The sequence below is a fragment of the Pyxicephalus adspersus genome, chromosome 5 (genome assembly GCF_032062135.1).
Source record: "Pyxicephalus adspersus chromosome 5, UCB_Pads_2.0, whole genome shotgun sequence".
Lineage (NCBI taxonomy): Eukaryota > Metazoa > Chordata > Amphibia > Anura > Pyxicephalidae > Pyxicephalus > Pyxicephalus adspersus.
The window spans coordinates 111,581,588-111,596,492 of record NC_092862.1 but is presented as its reverse complement, the minus strand read 5'-3'; the positions used below and the strand labels follow the sequence as shown (position 1 = coordinate 111,596,492).

Sequence of the window (14,905 nt, the reverse complement as noted above, 5' to 3'; positions counted from 1 at the left end):
TGTTTTCTTAAGTGCCTAGCAATGTATGGTACTGTCTGCAGGCTTGTGCACAGAAGGGTAATGATCATTATACACTACACTGAAAATTATATCAACGTAATGAAACTTGATCCATTTTTGTACTGCTGAAAGCAACAACCATCTAATGGACAAATAAATCTCTGCTAATGAACACTCATCTCAAATCTCCCATCCTTTACTGCCCTCATTGCTAATTCTATTTAAAAACCCAGAAGCTTTCATCATTGCTCTTAGATACATGTCTACAGAACTTATCACGTACAGAACACGCTAAATTTTTCATGTGACGGATATGAATATGAAGCATACATTTCAAGAGGCGAGATGAGAGCTCAATGTGCGACAGCGTGACTGAAAGATCCAAAGCTATGTTTACCGCAGGGTTTTCATCAAGCGCATAAAAATGCTAACGTTTAATCTTTTGTTTGAGTAGCAAGTTTAATAAACTGTATCTTGCAAAACTTACTTTAGAATATTGCATGCTTGGTGTAACTCTTTCACTGTCAGACTGGGTGATAGGGACCGTGGGTTTGTCCTTAAGTTGAATTGGTATGTAAGTCGGAACAGGTACATTATTTTAATAAATGCAGTTAGGACAGATGTTTGTCGCAACATATTATTAGGCAGCATGGTGTCAGTTACTGTATAAAATCCTCACTGTGAGTTAATCACAAACAAAGCAAAAAAAAAATTAATGGAGCCTAGACATTTATTAACTTCTGGGGCAAGCTGTTCCTTGATATGCAAAAAGAAACAACTGCAGAGTGTGTCTTGGTCATTAAAAGAGTTACAAGATGTTACAGATCAGCTCAGCTCTTAAGATCACCCACAACCTCAGCTGTGTTTAGCAAAAGATTTTCTGCAAGTCATGCAAACCGCCTCTCCCCTCCATCTAGCCTCCGTCCTGCACACAAGCAGCAGGTAAGCCCCGTTCATATCTAGGAGTCGTCTGTATTTCAGATGTCCTTAATATGGGGGAACAACTAAAATAACTTTTAGGTCTTTAGGGAACTCTTACTATAACTACTATATCCACAGCTCAAAGTACATTAGTGTGTTGGTCATGGAAAGTTGTGGTGGAAAAACTGTCATGATTACAGATAGCCAAAAATAATATTCATGTCACTAAATCTAACCTGAGAGACACAAACTGCTCATTGCTCAAGAAACCCCTAACAACCTTTGGAGGAACCCTAGGGTTTCATGAAACCCTGGTTCAAAAACACTGCTTTATACAGTAAACTAAAAAAAATGGTAATTTGACAAAATTAGCCATATACGGGGAACCAAGGACTGATTTACAAAGAATATCTATCTGAATACATCTCCCATTTCCTATTATTTATCAGAAGTATATTTCTAAAACTATACTTGCATGTGTATGTATGTAGGACATTTATTCATTGCATAGCTCAAGGTGTATTTGTTACAAAACAAAGGCAATTAAACATCAAAGTGAATTTCTTCTCCAAAATGCCAGTGTAATCAGAGAAAAGAAGCACAAGACTCCCAATACAGATGTTCATATCATTGTTTATCTTTTCTTTATTACAGCAAAAGGTGATATCCTTGAAAATAAAGAGTTCATTAAACATGTTAATTAAACATCTGAGCTGCTGTAATTTTAGCAGCTGAAATGCAGAATTGCAGTCTCCAAAGACAAATAATTGACAGACATATTTTGTCCTGCAGCAGGTATTTTGCTAAGTAAGATATTTTCCTCCTAAATAACTTTAATTTATAAAATTGCTACTAGACCATCAGCTGGAGATTCATAGGAATATGCCCTAACTTCCACATCTGGCACTTTCACTCTCCACATACAATGATATCGTTCATGAATGTTTTTAATAATCTTGTTGCATTTTAAGTTACACAAAAAGCAACATTGAAAGTGCTTTTCCTAAAGAAAGCATGAATTAATTTTTAGATTTAGAATCTGGATTTTTGATATGGGTCAAGGTAGGTTTCAAATATTTACTGCACTGTGCACAATTTTACTGAATAGGATGCACCAATTCTAATTTAGATATAGAAATAAAGTCTATGTTATTGGATACTTAAACCTGACAATCTTTGTTTTTTTTCAAAATAAATTTTTATTGGAATAACAAGGTAAACATGGAAATAAGTTAGGTCAGACTAAACAATTCATGAAGAAAATTGAAAATAATAATTAAACAAATTACCTGGTGAATCCAATGTTTGGGAGGAAAAGGCCAAACCATAGGAGACAAATACATTAATAAAATTATTATTAAACAGGATTTATATAGCGCCAACATATTACGCAGCGCTGTACATTAAATAGGGGTTGCAAATGACAGACGAATACAGACAGTGATACAGGAAGTACAGGAGGAGAGGACCCTGGCCCAAAGAGCTTACAATCTAGTAGATACATGGGGAGGGAAGGGGTGGCCTACTTTAAGGAAAAAGGGAAAGGATGGAGAAGGGAAAGGGAGAGGGCAGGGGATGAAGGGTGTATGGAAGAAAAGAAGAAAAGAGAAAATACGGGATCATTAAAGGTGAAGTAGAGAATGATCAAAGGATGGAGGAAGAATTTCCTAATCCATGGCGACCATATTGTTTTAAACATTCCCAAAGAATCAGTTTGGAGAGCTGTGTGTTTCTCCTGGGTGAGTGTTCAGGATAACTAATCCGAGGAGATAGCCATGCCCCCGCTATCCATTGTTTAGCAGCTGTGAGGATATGTTGCATGGGACTAAATTGAATCGAGGAAAGACAGGGAGGCCTGCAATGAAGAAGAGCTGTGGAGGATCCCTTGGAATTGGAACTCCAAAAAGAACCGTGAGTAGGCAGTAGATTTTGGTCCAAAAGGAGTGGGCCATGGGACACTCCCACCAAATATGTAAGAAAGAACTGATTACAACCACAAAAGCACATAGGAGAATGTCCGGGGGCACACCTAGATAAATGAGACAGAACAAGGTACCATCTGGAGAGTACTTTAAAACATGATGACAACTTTTTTTTAAGTTGGAACTGTTTTTTATTGTCATCTAAGTCCCCATTTGGGAACTTTTTTCCATATTCCATGTTGATTTCACAATACAGTAAATGAGGAAAACCTCTGAAATGTGTCTGGGAGAGGTAATCAATACCTAAAACTTTCATTCTTAAACATTATACAGCCAACATGGGCTTAACATAAAACTTACCTGTTGCTTGGTCCAGTTTAAGAAACACATTGCCTAAAAATAACTTTTCAAAAGGAAAACATGGCAAAGGCTACCTGTGAAGGTGTCCCTTGGGAGGCACAGTGATATAAATACAAAGCCGTCAAAAGAAATTCAGTTTAAAGGTCTTTTAGGTTTTGTTTTATACTCATGACAGAAACCCACACACGAACATCATGGAGCTTCTGAACAGCCTAGCTCACCGTCCATATGGGGATTCATAATTAGTGAAGTTCAACTTATATTGTATTGTTCCCCACCCCACCTGCCATCCTTATAGTCCTATCTTCTTATCCTCCATCCAACGTAATATCGACACTAAATCTACTTGTCAAAATCTTCTGAGCTGGGCTTGCCTTTGTGCAGAACACTTTCATTCAATTTTTTAATATGATCATACTCACACCAAAGGTGTAGTTATGCTTTAAAAACAGAACAATATGCAAGAACCAGACTTTTTCAAGGCAGCTGCAGACCTTATTTTACATATACATACCAAAACAGGAAGACAATTTTGCAAGTACTTAATTCATTTAAAGCCAACTAAGGAGGTGCACAATGGGAAGGTCATCTATCTACAAAATATAAAGTTATCCTGAGGGATCCACTCTGTGCAGCTGAAAGTCACAGTCTGCCTCCAATTCAAAGTTCTTGTATTCCTAATGTTCTATACACATAGTTGGGGCATTTTCCAAATATTATAAATCTCGTCATTCCAAATATAACATATTTGCATATTTGAACAATAAATACAATCACCCCAAAAGAGTCATTTAGATGCAATTTAAGCAGCTTCATTGCTTTAGATCATGTTACACTGGTTTCACTTGTGTTTGTTTAACATCTACAATTTCTTTGCGTTTATGGAATTTTTGACACAGTCTCAATCCCGTATTCCAATAAATCACTTCCAGATGTGTCTAATGCACAATACCTACATCCTCCAGGTCTTGTGGGACGTTCAAAACAAGTTGTCATTCCACTTTGTCTACCATGTCGTCAGAAGAATATAACTTTTGTAGTTTATTAATTTAGCTGGATTTGTTTTCACACATAATACAGGCACAGTGCTATGTACTTGTTTGTTCTCCCTGCAAGACAAAAGCCCCGACTTTAAATCTGCTGAACTTGTGAAGTCTTGTATTTCTCCATGTGCTGTTGCTTACACTGCTGTGTCTGCGCGATCCAGCACCAGGCTGCTAGGCTGGCTGAATTCTGATCATCACATTGATGTGTTGGCTTGTTTCAGTCTATCAGATTGCTGCTTTTGGCTTGGACCTGTCCATCACATATCTGTGCTGCTTCTCTGCACATTTCTGCATTCGATTAGTGTATCATATGAATTTGCTGTCTTGGCTTGGCTTTACCTGTCAGATGGTTGGGGACTGAGCAGAATGTATTATTCTTAGAAGATGATATGTGGAAGTATTGAATATAGTTTTAAAAATGTGTCAGTTACTACAATCATAGATTGGAAAGATCTATTCTAGACATCCAAAATCCAAATACAGAAGCAGGAAGAGTTTGTGGTGTCAAAAATAAAAATATAACTGTTCATTTTCTTGAGATTCAATTCATATGTATCAATTGGTGAAATGAATATTATAGCCTAAAATGTTTTGGCCAATGTGTCCAAGTCAACAATGTCACTTAAATGCCCCTCTCAGCCATATAACATACTCATCTGCCTAAAGGATTGATTTACCAAATCAATTTTAATGAATGGGATTTATTTGGTAAAGGAAATGCAGAAGTATTGGCGGTATCTTGGTATCTGCTCTATATGTAAAGCTAGCTTTCAATTGTAGAAACCACCAAATAAGAGAAAGAATTTTTGTACCATGTGGAATATTAGTATAAACTCACTAGCCATAAGGACCCTTGGCACAGGTGAGAGGATTCTATATATATGTTAACAAAATACAAACTAATAGCCTATACATGCCTACCTAAAAAATAGGACAAGCAACAGTAACAGGTTGGTTTGAGAATCATGAAAGCACAAATAAAATCCATGTTTTTGTTTGTTGCGGTGAGCAATGTTCATGCAATCTCTGAAAAGCATCCGTTTTTTCTGTCCATGGTTTCATGTTTTCTAAACTATAAGAAACACGCTGACATCTCTTAACATCCCCTCAAAACCTACTGTGTTCTTGGTAAATATATATATACTGTCAGTAGGTAGACAGAACAGGGAAAAAAATCATCATACATAGTAAAACCCAAAATATTATTTTAGATTGTAAGCTCTTTGGGCCAGGGTCCTCTCCTCCTGTATCACTGTCTGTATTCATCTGTCATTTGCAACCCCTATTTAATGTACAGCACTGCATAATATGTTGGCACTATATAAATCCTGTTTATTAATATTATTTTAATAAAATGTAATACATTTTGTAGTTTTCTTAGATTAAGAAAGTGCATTAGTTTTTTTTCAGGTTTCATTTCTTTTATTTTCACCTGGTAATTACTAAGAAAAAATTCACTCTCTTTTCCTGATTGGCATTCCCTGCTGTTTATTTCCCTGCTATATCAACAGCGAGAGATATAGTTGCCACCATGGCTTGACCTTACACATACCAGTCCTCTTATATGTCAATTACATGGGGATAATGGAATTATATAATGACCGGTTGGATGTAATTTTCCCTGTTCTGTCCACCTCTTAACATTGACTATATTCAGTTAGGTATGTTTTAATTCTGAGTCTTAGTGCTAAGCCCTCTCCCCCCATTCTGCTGCCCAAGGCATTGGACCATGAGTGTCATCATGACACAACTCCTATATGTATCCTTATAAGAGTGCTACCCCACTAAGCAAGAATTGCTCTGCTAGATTTATTTTTAATTGCTATACCAGAATTCATTATCCATGTCAAATTAGGGAATCCTTGTCAGTTTAGGTGTTTGTAAATCAGTGTCAATTTGGCAGTGTGCAGATCAATGCCAATCATCACGTCTATTCATTTTTATACATTTGTCAATTCTCACCCACAGATGAGCTGCCCTTCCATTTTTTAGACCTACATTTTCCTGCAAGGAGTAACTGGTGGATATGGCTGGAAAATGAAAGCATGGAGGGCTGAAGCCTGTTTTATTTATGTGCATTTCATTCTGGCAGTTTACCTGTGTTAATGTCAATCTGCCAGTAGCAATCATTTGTTTTATTATTATTCATGCCTTGTTCATATATGATTATCATGTGTCTCTGTGTGCCTATACCTATCTGTTTAAATGCCAGTGTGCATTTCTGTGTATGTCTATGTGGTATACTAATCAGTATAGCAATCAATTCTAGGTAATGCTATCAGTCAAGAGATCAAAGTCAATTAGTCTGTCTATTATTATTATTATTATTATTATTATTATTAATAAAAATAAACAGGATTTATATAGCGCCAAGATATTACACAGCACTGTACATTAAATAGGGATCTGTATATGTTTGTTAATAAATGTGCAACTAACTGGTTCTGTCAATAGCAACCAGCCTGTCCTTCAGTGTCTGTCCACTTACCTAATGGTGTCAGTTTTTCAATGCAAATGCTAACAGATATATTCATCTGTCTTTGTCTGTACCTTTATACATGTGTCCATTCATGACAATGTTACTTGTCTGTCTATCAAATATGGGTGGTAAGTACTTCTTGTTCCACCCTTCAAAAGCATTCACCAACCCTCTGTGCTAATCAGTCAAGGTTTGTCTATTCCTCTATAGATCAGCCTGTTCCTCGGAGTAAATCCATTCAATAGTAAAATCTATGCACTGCAAAATATTCAGTCTGTCCGTATCTTTACATCTGCTCGTGTCCATCTTCAATACTAGTTACTTTGTCCAGTCATACAAACAAGTCTACCCCCACAAATCTCTGACAGTTACATAAAGTCTGTCCTTTGATGCTGATTTGTCCATGTATATCAATCTCCCTGTGTCAATGCCAATCATCCAAAAATAAAAAAAACATGCCAGAAAAAAGGAAAGAAAGGCAAATGAATACTTTTGAAAATACTACAATCATAAAGAATAATAACCACAGTATTTGGAGTCAGAAAATATTTTTCTGCTTTGCACTAGTTTGCGTAAATGTAGCTCCTGAACCACAAAACGCGTGGTTCCAACTTGTGATCTATTTGGACCTGGCTAAAGCACTACTACTGTTGGATGTCTGGGTCTAAACCACCCCTCTCATTGGACTTGATTTAGAATAGATCTGGTCCAGCATTGAAAACATTTGCTAGCAAATGACATTGAAGAAATCCATGGCAGATTTGTGGATCACCCAGCATCACTGATGAAGTGTATCCTCTCCAGTGTAAGATGATGTGTAACCTCTCCACCCTTGGAGAGATTTAATAAATCAGGCTCTGTGAATCTGGTCCCACTTTCTTTAGGCACCTTAAATTTTCTGATTTATGTTTATCATTTGCTTAATGTTGCATTTGTAACCATATCTTGTGGCACATTTGTCAGTAATAATAGTTTATTTATCCGTTTTTTTGACCCCAATCACCATCTTCTTTAGGGAGCTCATTGAGAATCCCATTTTTAGGCACACAATTGAGGATTTTGGGAGTTTTTTGCAACTAGTCATGGGTACTTTTTTTCCAGGGTCTTTTTTTCATTGTTTTGAAAATGACATGGAGTTATTTTGCAAGGATGGTTATTTTTGTGGGGGATTTTCATGACTTTTTATGTTCATTGAATATTATGTATGCATTGTACATGACAGTTATTTTGTGTATTCAGAGGTCACAGGGGACAGAGCAGCAGGGGATCACAGGGAAGGTGAGAATTATTGGGTGGGTGAGGTGTTCTTACAAAAATGGCAAAGAGATAGTCTGTTTAAAAGCTAATGAAGCTTGATAATCAAACCCATAGTATAAAAAGATTGAGCTCACAGTCAGATACACTACAGCTTACAAGGTAATTTGTTTTAATTATATTTTGAATTGCATAATGATAAAATGTATTTTTACATATTTTACAGTTAATCAACATACTGACTAATGACTGAATTTGAAGGTCTATCAGCATGCCAATTTCGTTTGAAATAGCGCATACTGGTTATTTATTATAGTCATGGTAAAATATAACCCTTTAAAATGTTTTTTTCATTTATTTAATTTAATATTTTGTATTTTTTTATGCCAGCGTGTGGAAGTATAGACTGCTTTTTAAACGTTTCCTAGGCTACTCTTACCTGCTTTGCTAAAAAAAATAATTGTTGTTTACAGAACTTGGCATCTCAAGTTAAAATAAACACAAACAATAATAGTTGTCCCAGTGTCAGGGATATGTGTATTGTAGGTTTATTTAATCGAAGATTTTAAAAAATAGGAACAAATAGATCAAAACATTTAACAACTTAAAAAACATAAATTAGGATAAATTCACTTCATAATGTTGTGGTATAGGATATATTGGTATTGAGGCTTTGTGAAGTCAGAGATGTCAGTGATTTCTAAATAAATTAACTGATCCAGTCAACAGCATAGTTCTGCCTGTCATCTATAAAGGCAAAATGTACAGTTTTAAAACATTAATTGTTTGCAGAAGAGGCTTGCCTGAAATATTCTTTCAGCAAAATCTTAAAATTAAAATACTAAATAAATAATAAAACCTTGTGAAGGGATATTGCGGTCAAAAAGTTAGATAATCCAAAACATGTTTGTCTTCATTACCATAAATGGTTGAATTGCTTATATCCCATTAAAACGGTCCACTAGAGGACACAATAATATTTTATGACTAAGTATTTGTAAAACCCCCGCTTAGCTAAGAGCTATAACTAGGTGAAACAAGATATTAAAACAATAAGGTCTGTAAGGAGATAGCGGATAATTGTGTCCCCAATGTACAGTTTAGGAGATGACAATATCCTGGAATTCAAGGATGATAAAGGAGTCTGATGTCCTGTTTACGTCCTTAGTCAATTAACTGTAAACTGCTCTGTGAATGAAGCATACTGGTGAACTTTCCAGAGGTACAGATCACATTTAGACTGGCTATAAATGTACTTACATTCATAGCATGTCTGCTGTCTGACAGTACTAGAGATATGTTTATATATAAAAATATATATATTTATATTTTTTAATTGATTTTTTAATATATAAACATATGTATAGTTTACATACACGTATACATGTAAGTATACACACACACACACACACACACAATATCCTATAAATATATTTTTTTACAACCTTTTTCAAACAAAACCTAATATATATATATATATATATATATATATATATATATATATATATACACACACACACAGATACAGTATATGGTCAGCGTGGGAGAGGAAATGAACCACAAGGATTCCATCAGTTCATGTTTGGGAAGGGGATTGTGGAGGAAAAAAAGTACTACAGATATTGGGTTAAAGGTGAGTATTGAAGCAAAAGCAGTATTTTTGTCCATTTTACTCTTTAATTGTTTATTCTTTTTTTATGATGGTCTGCTTGATACAAATCCTTTCCTTGATGTATACCCAAATTACATTTATTTGCTTACAGCTAAAATGTATATATATATCTTCAAAAACATATATGCTTTTAAGTAAATACTGATATAATCCCAGATGCTCATGTCAAGGCTAATTTGTGAATAAAGAGCAACTAAATTAAACTGGTCACCAGTATCTTTGATCTATTGTACATGTTGAAAATATTTGGCATGTAACCTATTGTTCTCATGGATAGGAGTGCTATAACAGATACGAGTTGTTAAAAGTAAGTTTTGTGGGCAGAAAGGAATTTGACAGTTGTCTAATGTGTAAAGCTGGTCTTCTCTACTGGAACTGGTGGAACTGGTATGCTCATTGTGTTAAAAAAAAAATCCTTGAGAGTTGATTTATCCTAAGGTGTGATGGTTGTTAAAGGAGAGGACAAATGTGTCTTTGTTAGTGAAAAAAAGAAACCTATCATACCTTTTTGTTTTTCGCAGAAGTCATAATTATTTTTCACCAACACAAATCTTATAAACAAAATAAAAACAAAAAGGAAACATGTTCTTGCATTAAAACAATGTAGAGGTATTGTAAGGGAATAATATGTTCACAATTATTTTTTTTTTTTCGCAAGGCGCAGTAATTATGATAATAAAGTCATTGTAAAATGCAGCAGTAATTTGGCATTTCATTTGGTTTTATAATAACTTAATTCCAAGAGCAAAAATTCACATGGAATGCTTTCACAATTTCTACTTAAACAGGTTTCAAGGGCAACATAAATAAGAATATAAACCAAGTAACTTACTAATTACAATCTAGATGCAAACTACAATTAGATGATGCAAACTTTTTATTATTAGCTGCAACCACCGATATTCTAACCCTGAAGGATCATTTCCTACAAGTCATGAAGAGCTTTTTTCAGTTAGGGTATAACCTCATTGAAAGTCTAGTCCAAACTGAAAAATTAACCCTTGGAGTACAAACAAGGTGCAGGTTATCTGCCCAGGTATTGCTGCAGTGCACCAGTCCACTTCTCTCCCTTTTGGTAGCAATCTGATTTTCCAGGAACTCTTTTTGCTAATCTCTTTTTGATGCAGGAGAGGTTCCCCAAACACAATTACTGTATGCCTCTTACTGTCTCCGACAGAAAGTCTAATGGGCAGTATGGTGGCTAAGAGTTTAGCTCTGTGGCCTTTGCAGTACTAGGTCACAGGTTCAAATCTCAGCCAGGCACTATCTGCATGGAGTTTGCAGGTTCTCCCTGTGTTTGTGTGGGTTTCCTCCGGGTACTCTGGTTTTCTCCTGCATTCCAAAAACGTGCAGTTAGGTTAATCGGCTTCCCCCAAAATTGACCTTAGACTGTATTAATGACAAATGACTATGGTAGGGACATTAGATTGTGAACCCCATTGGGAGCAGCTAGTGGAGTATGGACTTTGTAAAGCGCTGTAACAAAAGTCAGTGATATATAAATACTGTGTTATAAAAATAATAATAATGTAACAACTAGTGTTCATAATAAAGGATTACGGTTCCTTTAGTACAATTGTCTTGAAATTTTACATGTAATTGATGAAAGGAAAGCTCTCACTAAAGTTGTGAAGGACCATTATATAGCAAATCTGTGTTCTGTAAAACAATATAATAAACAGCTTGGACCATAGCATGCAGCCTCACCGAATATCTGGATGCCCTATCAGCAAGACTGGGCCCATGCATGCCTATGTTTAGGCCTCTGTTTCTCTACCAGGGTTTTATGGAACCCACTGATTGCCACTGATTCTTCCCACTGATTGCCACACGAATATATTATGAGCTGTGAATATGTTGTTTATGGCAGGGTTCCCTGAAGACCCAAAAGTTATTTCAAGGGGTTCCCCCATGTTGAAAAAGGCTGATATAGGCTACCAGATTCATTGAGAGAGTTGTTAGTTACATAGATAAATTAGCAGGGCTCTACACAGCAATCTAGTTAATGAACTTGTACAAACAGTTTGAGCTGTCAGTTATATGACAGTACTGTTAGTTTTCTGTGTTTGCCCTATGTAGTGGTTTTTCATCCTCGCTCATCTATGCCACCCTACTTACATGAGTATTACCACATTCCTATGAATGTAGTTACATGGGTGGTTGGATCGTAAAACCCCGACGACTAAATGCTAGAAAAACCATCAGCCTGCTAATATATTATTGACTACAGAGCTGCATTAATGTTTGTCTTTTTTTTTTTTTTTAATTCAGCTTTCAGTCCAGCTTTAGAGGATTAAAAAGAACAGAGATTAAGGTACAGCTCAAGTGTTTACTGGATAGCATTAGCAAGTGACTGATTTTATTTTTTTTGCCCGGAATTGCTTCTTTATTGAGATGAGAAAACCAATTTAAACAAAAGTTTCAACCTAAATCAAAGTTTTAGTGGTTCACATCAAAAGAATTTTGTGACCAATGCTGTTGCTGCCCAAAAATACGGTGTTGTATGTTCTTTATTTTTGTAAGCTAAAACAATAAAGGATCCATTCCAGACATATATATGTTTTTCCTTTAGGTTGCAGCCGGACAAAATATACTTTGGACATGACGGCTGTGCTTTCATGTTTCAGTAGGTAAACCCGTCTGTAATGAGTCATTATAAAAACAGTTACCTACAAGAACATTTTGTAGATCTTCACATTTTAAATTATTGTGTTTCATATACCAACAGGTAAAATTGTATAAAATGAAAGATTCTTCTTCTACTTGCTACTTTCATGTCAGACAGTACAATGAGTGACTCTGCTAAATAACAATGATTATCAGATACGCACACAAAGATTACAATTTTAATCAGGGCAAGCCAAATGAGGAATAAAGGGTAAAACTCTAAAGTACAATCATATTACAGTACTTATAAGCAGAAATCACCCATGGCTGTAATAATATACAATGTAGAGTAGCATTTACACCCCAGAGGAACATTTGAAATAAAGTTTTAGGTCTCAGAGAACCCCTGTTAAAATAATACTTGGGAAGAATGTTGGAACATAGTTTCTTACACTAGTGGACATGGGAAATTGCCCACAAACAGCTAAAAAGATTACTGGAGTCATATCACTAGCTCTGCCAGGTGACGTTTTGAATCCTGGACCAGATCCATTCCAGGTTTGCTAGATCACCCAGCTTTACTGATGAAAGTGTATTCTCTCCAGCCTTGGAGAGATTTAATAAATCAGGCCCTTTGACTTTGGGGATTCTGAGTAAGGTGCTGATGAATGTTGCAGACTGCAAGTATATTATTAAAAAACAGTATTGTGTACAGGCAGGCTATGTCAAAAATATTATGCCAGTTATGGACAGAGAATCAGTTTTACAAAGACTAAGTGTACCTGTACACTATTCTAGTATTAAAAGGTTACAATAAAATAGTATTGCAGGTAGCCAAATGTCCTAAAATATTGTTAGTGTTCTTCTAGGGCAGGGTTGTCAAACTCAAATACACAGAGGGCCAAAATTAAAAACTTAGACAAAGTCAAGAGGCCTTGACTTGAAGTTGAAAAATGAGGATTTTTTTCTTCTCATTGGATATAAAACAAGGTTTACGTAAATTCCAACTTTGTCTGTAAGTGAATTAGTGATAGCCATTGACCAACACCAAAGAAGATGGGATGTGGAGAATAATTTGGATTTTTCTTCCAGCTTATAGTGTTTGAGATTCAGAGCTCCTAATCAGGGTGAGCTGAACTGCCACAAAGAACAATGTACATTATTTAAGTGCTTCTGTGCGAAAATTATTTGTCCCACAGTGCCTGCAACTAAAAAGATCAATGGGAGCTTGCTCAAAGCTGGACTTACATAGTGGTGATATATTAATGCATGTGTAACCACCCTGGCAGTATTCTCGAGTGTGGCTCGGGGTTAATTTTCAGTAACATGGTGGCATTGTAAAGGGTTTACCTGAACCCCACGATCAATGGGACGTGTGAGCTGGGGGGGGGGGGCGTGACCTGGGGGGAAATTTAAAACAATGTACCACTTTGACATTGAAAAATATGGCCATAATCAGACCGCCAGGGAGGTTAATAGACATTATTTGGCACATTACTATGAATTGCTTTAAGGAAGGCCCATTAAACTCAACTGCCTGATACACCAAAAAAGTTGCATGCGTTTTGCATGTTATGTGTTGTTGTGGTGCGCTGCATTGCAGATGTGTTATTAGGTTGTATGGCGTGCCACTAAAGGTAAATGGCACTGCAGAACATAAGTATATGGTTTTACAAATTGCAGTAACACATGCAGTATGAAACTAGCCTGAAAGCTCATTCATTGCTTTTTCACTTAAAGAATATTAGGAAATAAATTCCTTGTTTTCATATTTGCATTTACAAGTAAATATCTCCTGTTTTAGACAGGTAATGCAGTGAGTGCTTCTATATGAAATCATTATGTCCTGTCGCTCTGATTTAGAATTTGGTTTATTAGGAATAACAGCCAAGATAACGTTCAAACCTTGAACGTGCCAGTTTTCCAGAGAATCACATAAAACGGCCAAGTTTGTCACGTCTTTGTTATCTATCTTCTTTAAATTTTTGTGACAGATTCACACAGGAAGTCATGAGCAGCAAAAAATATCCTCTCCATAAACAGCCTGATCAGTCTTCAGCTGCTGCTGTCCCATTTCCCTTCCAATCTTAATCTGACATTGTCACAACACACTAATCTTTCACGAAGTCTCAAAGTATGTTTCCTTCCTACCCTAGCCTTCAGCTCGCAGGATGCTCTGTTTTTAGCACATGCTACGTCTGTCCGCAGAACTCTATTAGAATAAGCTGTGCCTGTCTGGATATGTGAAATGCAGCTGACAACATGATAATTGCATTTTAATGAGGCTGAACAAATCTATTTTCAAAATGTACAAAACTGGACCTTCTTCAAAGTAGGACTTTGAAAAATGTCACAGGATTAAACGCTCAATGCCTGACCTGAATGTCTTACTTTTCCTGATTATAAATGTGTTGATCCCCATTTTCTATTCACATTATTAATAAATGTTTAATGCTACGGTAAGGAGCAGATGGATTACATTTTAATAGGAAAACTCCAGGTGAAGGCACCAGTTTTTAATAAAACCAAACTCCAGGCACATTTTACCTCCCTCTGTGTCCCTCTGACACCAACACAAGAAGTGAGGAGGATTGCTCCAATTGAAATAAAAACAGAAACACTAACACCCTTTTTAACAGAATGG

General features: G+C 36.0%; 1 protein-coding gene across 3 annotated transcripts in view; it reads right to left on the bottom strand.

Moving 5' to 3' along the window:
- Positions 1 to 14,905, bottom strand: part of RFTN1 (raftlin, lipid raft linker 1) — a 205,602-nt gene that overhangs the window by 123,220 nt on the left and 67,477 nt on the right. The window lies entirely within an intron of this gene.